At 37.2% G+C, this 7,370-nt stretch overlaps 1 protein-coding gene across 1 annotated transcript in view; it reads left to right on the plus strand.

The window, feature by feature from the left end:
• Positions 1–7,370, plus strand: part of LOC118413281 (LARGE xylosyl- and glucuronyltransferase 1-like) — a 145,918-nt gene that overhangs the window by 58,062 nt on the left and 80,486 nt on the right. Inside the window, 1 exon segment of the mRNA XM_035816545.1 lies at positions 1,774–1,838. The gene's annotated coding sequence lies outside the window, so the exon portion shown is untranslated.

Raw genomic sequence — 7,370 nt, forward strand, 5'->3', positions numbered from 1 at the left:
CTAACCATGGGATTATACAAACTACATGGAAAAACGGCATTAGGCTTAAAGAAAGCTTTGGCCTATGTATACCTGTCTCTAAATGCTTAGCAAAACAAGTTAGGTTGACATGAGTCATATGACTTTTAAAAGTTAGAAAGTGACAGTTCGTTGAATACCTGCATTAAGAAGCATCAGTCAGTAGCTCTGCAGACAATGTGCAATTTGTCTGGCTTTTGACGCGCGTAAATATTAAGTTCTTTTATTACTCACTAGTCAGACTGATGACACCTTACTTGATGTATGACATAAAAAAGAAATAAAGATTGTAGCTGCAAGCACTAAATTGTGTAGATCGTGCAAGATGCTTGAAACCACTCTCTGTAATGTAAGGTAGGCTATGCAAATTTGCTTTTCTGGTTCCCATCCTTTTGATATTCGAAATCTGCTCAAAGAATGGAAAATAACAAATTTCTCTACTTTATATAGTAACTGTTGTACAGTGTTTGAAACTTATATTTCATGATAACGTTGAACACATTACGTTGAGGGAGAACTGGTTTATTTATTTAAACCAAGGAGTCCAAAGACTAAATTGCCTCGTACAATGTACAAAAGAGAGTATAGTGGAATGATATACATTTTGTAATATATAGATCAGTAATAAAATCGATCTCATTTCAATCTAAAATAGAACTATTGAGGAAGATTAAAATGTGACATTTAAAGTCTACTATGAAAGTTTGTTGTAACATGCAATGCTAATTGAAAAAGAAAATGTTCAGAAAAGTATTGATAAGCATTCCAGACTGTTTTTGTTCACCCACCATGTGAATTAACATGTCTAATCTCGGCACAGTTTAATTGGGGGTGAGTTTTAATCAAGTCTGATGAATAAAGATGGGGAGAAACGAAGAGAAGGTCACCTTGAGGAGTATGTATGGAAGAATCTGGGTCAGTGGTGAATGCAGAATATCAAGTAGGACGGGGCGGGAAGGTGTGCGGAATGTAGAATGTGGTAGAAGACGGGGTAGTTGGATTGAATTCAAGTTCAACTTTATCTTAGGTTTATTAAAATTGCAACAATTTCAAAGCAATCCAGAGGACATCGCAGGCAGCAATCATTGCTGATTTGGGGATGCCATCAAACATACATTATATACATAACAGGGTTCGAAATACACATACTTAACTTGCAATTTGCACATAATTTTTTAAATTTGCATGTAAAATTATTCTGAACTTGCAATCTTGCATGTTGAAAATACCAGGCCTATTGTAAAAATACTGAGGAATTAGACACCCTACTCTTAGACAAGAAGACATATGGACGTCTGTCTTTGTCCTTCGTTGTTTTTGCGGGTAACTTTCTCCGGTAGCTTTACTAGATGTAATCAAAATTCACCGATTCAAGCTGGCGATACTCGTCGCCATCGCCGCCTAGTTGTATTTTGCATGTAAATTTTTTAAATTGCACGTAAATTTTTTGCCAACTTGCAATTTTGCATGTGGCAAAAAAAAAGTATTTCAATCCCTGCATAATAAGAGATAAATCAATTAACTGGATGAATTCACCAAAGTGTCAGATGTTTCTTAGCTTTTAGTATCTTTCTTCTGTGGTAGAGAACAACGGGTCGTTAAGTGTAATATAACCAGCTGCTGCCGCGCCGCTTGCCTGCGAATTCGAAGCTGGTGTGTTACGCCAAAGGGGGGTTATACTGGCTATAAACCGGTAGATACAGATACAGATACATGTATAAACTGTGTATCATAAAGTTTTGTCTTTTCTTGCAGGAAGCAGCTATGTTTGTGTGATGGCCTGGTTGGACACAACAGCAGTTACAATCAACTAATACAAGGTTAGTGTTGTTTAACTGTACAAAGTACTCAAGCATTTTTTTCAGATTGTAAATGGTCTCCTGTCCTATTTTGAAGACCTTTCTGTATACATTTAGATGCAGCTTCAACTGTAAGTAACTGGTGGACCAGTAATGGAACTCATCCAACTGCAAACTGTGTTTTGCCTTGCATTGCCTTACTTTACTTCTTTCACACACACTGAAGGCCTCTTTTCCACTCCTAGCATTAAATTAGGCATACATACTGGTAGTAATATTATGATCTTAACTGATCTAGACCCCAACTCATTTAAGGTACCAGACTTAATTGCGGAGCAGTTTGCATCACAAGCTGTTATCACTCTAAGATGGAAAGTAATGGATCTATAGAGAAGTAATTATCATTACAGAAAATTAGTATTCTTTGAAACTTGTTCTCACTTTCAATAAGAAGTAAATCGGGAGTATTAACCTCCTTTGATATTATGATTTTTAGGCAATAATTACAGTATGCCGCATACTGTAATTGCATTTAAGTTCGTGGGGATTTACTTTTGCGGTAGAGGGAACATGGAGTGTTCGTGGTAGCACCATAGACTGTAATCACAATCATACTGTAATGGAAAAATGTTCTTTTTGGTTTGTGTGGTTTTAAGTTTGCGGTGAAGTGGCCACCGCAAAAACTGCGAACATAAAACTACCGCGAACATTTCTGCATTTACAGTATCTCATTTGTCAAGCACAATGAACAGCTCTTCAAACTGTGAGGTTTTGAGTTATAATATTTCACACCCTCACTCACTCACTGACTAGAGCCCCCAACAATACTTATTACAGTATGACGAATGGTGCCCGATTTTAATCTAGCTCTTGCAGTGCACACTGGATTGGACTTTAATTGGAGCACAATGTGCCTCATATGAACTTGACTTCAGAGCCTTTTACGCACTAACTATGATGTATGGAACCCCATGTGGTAATATCATTGTAATCTTCCCTGGAAAAATTGAAATTAGGAACAGTCAATGATGACAAAAGGCCTGCTAAGTAGTTATGGATTAACAGAAAACTGTCCAGATGTTGAGGGATAAACATTGCCTCGTCCATTTATCACTTTGAATAATGGGGTACAAAAACTTTGCAAGAAGTTCTGAATGTGTTTTACTAAATTCAAAATTGACTTTATAATTTTACTTTTTTATAGATTATACTCATTATACTTAAGCACACTTAAGTAATTTGTTTGTCTACTATTTCTCTAAGTTACAGGGTTAGGCATATGGAGGGGTTAAATCAAGACTTTTGTCATCATCATCATCATCATCATTCACTGTGTTCTGCATGTTGAGAAGTCCTGTAGTTGTTTTCAGTCTTCCCTCATCTTTCTCCAATGTGCTTTGCATCCTGCAAGCTTCCTTAGCTCTTGGAGTTTCCATGTCATTCTTATGTACAAAGTGTTGAGGTACAGTCACTGAAGATACTGAAATAAGAGTCTAATTTATACAAGATTTTTCCAAGACACAGAATATCCGGATAGATGCATGCTTGAACTTTGTACAATGTTTTTTTGCACACTAAATGCTTTCTTTTGTATTTGCTAGAAGAAGCCTGTATTCTGTGGAAGATGTCCTTTCTGTAGCATAGACTATGCAAAAATCTGTTGGGCCATGATATACCTACCATGTGTACCAACAAATGTACATCATTCATTAGGATGCCATGATGATAAAGTTCCATTGCCTGTGGACAATGTGATGGATTTGGACACCAACTGCTTTTTTTAGTATTTGCTAGAAGAAGCCTTTATTCTGTGGAAGATTCCTTTCTGTAGACTACGCAAAAATGTACATCATAAGGGTGCCATAAAGTTCCATTGCCTGTGACAGGCGGTGTCAGAGGTCAGTCTTCCTCTGCCATAACTCCTCCCCGACTCCCACATAGATCTCCCTCACTCCAGCGGACAGGCTGGCCGTTTAACGATCGTTTCACGCAATCTGAACTTTAAAGATGGCGTTTTTACGCTCAGGACCATAAAGCTGTTCCCCTGTCAGTGGTGGTGGAACATATGTAGGCAGTTTTCCAACACGCTGACCTTTAAGTGAAAGGATACCCATTGGATAACCATATATCACCATGTACAATGGGTATCATGAAGGTTTGGGTTTAAATGTGTGGTTGTTTTTATGTCGTGTTTCTGGAGTTTTAACTTTAAGACTTCTGAATGGATTGTAATTTCATTAATTTGATATTTGGGTAGTTGGCTTTGTTAATTTTAGGTCTCCTTGTGAGTGAACTTGGTACTGCAGTAGAATGTGTGGTTTTTGTATATTTTGGCCTGGACAAGTAGTGTTTTTGTTTGAAATATCAATAGTATGATACTATTGATAGGGAAATCTATTAGTCTAGATATCAAAATTTAATGTTAATGAAAGTTTTGTAGGTTATGCCATGTGAGATTTCATGAGGAAACTAGTATAACTGTTGTTTGAAGACAAACTAATGTAAAACATTTACATGCACTTTGGACAAGGTTCAATTGTTTCCCAACAAGAGAATTATGGCCTTACCAATGTTGGGAAGAAGTGCAACCTTTTCATAATGTTAAGTGCCAATACAATTGAACTTTAAAGCTATCACTATATTCTTTTAAGACATGGCAAAAGTATGGCCTGACTGTCCTCAAAGCCACAGCTTAAACATTTTGTAACAGCATCTAAATTACATACCAGTCCCTGTTATAGTTCCACAGAGTATGGTCCAGGGTTTGGGATTTAAGGTAATGAAAATGTTTGTTCTACGCCTCTGAATCGAAAATGTGTTAATCCAGTCATCGAACATCATGCTGTTGGATGAAATTGCTCATCAATTGAGTTTCATTATATATAGTCGACCACAGAAAGCCTGTGGAGCAGTCGATTGGTTGTTCATGCTCATCTTCAAACTGAGAGGTCTTGTCTTCTATAATCACAGCTCTTTATGAAAGGCTGGAGTCAAGACTTGCATATACCAAAATCTTACATAAGGCTACTCCAATTTTATTTGTTGCTTCTCGGATTCTGCTGTCCTATTTTTCCCAATTTGAAAAAAAAAAGAAGATTGGCCACACCTCCCATTGACAAATTTTCACTGCCTCTCTTGACTCCCCAATAAACTATGGGCGTCAAATTTCAGTGCCTGTACTTGGTTATTTTGGCCGGTACATGTATTTTATTTTTTTTTCTAAATCGGGGCTTTGCTAATCAGGGACCACCCTAAGTAGTAAATATGAATTTGTTGCATAGAATGTGCCAAGGAAATCTGAAAACTTATTATTATTTGTGTAACTTGAGTAAGCCCCTTGATCCCTTTTTTTTCAACTTGCCAGTCCAATTTTTTTTCTGAAAAAAAAAAAAAATCCAAGAAGCAACAAATTGAATTGGTTTGGCCTTATGTTGGTACCAGATCCCTCAGGTGCAGATGGGTGAGCTTGGGCTCAAAGTCAAAGCTACATGTATATAACATGAAGACAGATGCTGTGCATTCTTCAAGGCCTAACCAAGCGTGAATGCCATCTTACCATCCCGCATACACGATTACCCTTGCCATTTTCAAGGACGTTGCAGTTTCACTGGTCTTTGACTGTTCCCTAGTTTATTAGAATATTCAAAACTTGCGATAGATTTTTCTTCTGCCTTTCTTTTGAATGAGTTGTCAAGTTTTCAAACAGTGAAATAGGTTCAGAGCAATGAATTGTATAAGGGTGTCTTCCATGTCAGACACATGCAAATGTAGCACACCTTACTTATAAATAATTATAGAAAATTAGAACTTTTGTTTAATGAAGTTATTAAACTGTCAGTTATCTTTTTGTTTATTTAGAACATTATTTCAGCCGCCACGCCACGTCGAGAGTTCGAGGCAGTTTTGTTTTCCTTCCGCGAGAGAAAGTAGTCCGTTCCATGACTCCGGGCGTCAACACGCGTTACAGAAAAGCTTGCCGCTGGAGTATATAACCACTTACCGTCTTAATTTCAAGTCATTTACAATATTTCAGGTTCATTTGTTACTCCTATAGCTTTTTTGAACCGCTGTTTTATCGCTTTCCCGGAACCATTACGTCGCGAAAACAGGCGATTTTCGTGTTATTTCCCTTGTTATTTTCACCCTGGTGTAGATTTCAAACCAACAGGAAATTTAGCGTATAAGAAAGAGAAAAAAGTCTACTTTCCTTTGGTATATGATTTAGTATAGATTCTGAGGGCGACACGCATTTGCCCCGTATCCGCGCGAGGCCATGTCATTCAGGAGCAGTCATTTTTATTCCAGAATAGAACGCGCTATACACGTACTGCTGGTGCGTGCGTACCGCGGCCTATTCTGCAAGCAGAGATTTTGGTCCTGCCGGCTGGGGCGAGAAGCGACCGCGATTTTTCAGCTCACGCCCGAAATCTCTGCTTGGAGGATAGCCACGCCTAAACTGGATGTCAGAGTCTATTTCCAGGACCTATACAGCCCAATTACTCGGCCCGAGGTAGACGGTCTGATAAACACGATTTTTTATATGTTAAAGAATTTTGAGATCGGCCGAGACGCGTCCGTGACATTCGTAAATATAACGATCATAGGGAACTTACCTTTCCAGCCACCTTCTTATGGTTCGTTCCTATGATACTACCAATTATTTGACATGTAACTTGCATTTCGGAGGTACAAAGAGAAATATCTGCCCCTTTAGTCAACTTGGCAATCCTAATTTAATTATACCAAGGATACCAATTTAGTACTAAACATTTATTCATTTATCTCTCTGTTCTACACACACGGCTCTACTCCATTATTTGTTTTCAAGGCGTTAAAGTATGATAGCATTTGAGATGTATACTAGGTTTACCGCTTTGATGTAAATGATATAAAATTGAAACTTAATAAAGAGATGCTGAAGTTTATCCTGCTGTTTCCACATTTCATACTCATACTGTAAATAGGTATTAGGCATTGTAATCATATTTGGTTGGCATGCTTAAATATCATATGCATTTATCATACATAGAAGTATAGAATAATGCATTGCCAGTAATAAGGTCAACTTTTTTCTTTTCTGTCTATCCTTTATCTTAAGTATACTAGTATATCAATAAATTAGCCTTGCTATTGTATAGTACAAAATATGCAAAGAGTCATTCATTTTAAATACAAGCCAAACTTTATTGAACAAATATGTCATGTCCAAATATCAATGCCAAAATGGAAACAAGACATGTAATCAACAATATATCAGTAATCGGCTGCCAAACATCTGGCCATTTTTTGGGCCAGAGTGATATGATCCAATATAAGTCCAAATTATAAGTAACAAAGCTGTCACTCTCATCAGCTCCACAGCAGAACATCACCTGTACAAAATATAAAATTTCACGGTTATGACACTTAAATTTTCTACAGACAATGATAAATAGTTGCTACTAGATTAAGTATAATGAATTACTTCACTCATCATATGCAATGATATAATGTCAATCAAAGAAATGAAAGTTTCCTGATACTGTGATATCGAATCTTCTCCTCCTCAGCTGT

Source organism: Branchiostoma floridae, chromosome 4 (genome assembly GCF_000003815.2).
Source record: "Branchiostoma floridae strain S238N-H82 chromosome 4, Bfl_VNyyK, whole genome shotgun sequence".
NCBI classification, from domain to species: Eukaryota; Metazoa; Chordata; class Leptocardii; order Amphioxiformes; family Branchiostomatidae; genus Branchiostoma; species Branchiostoma floridae.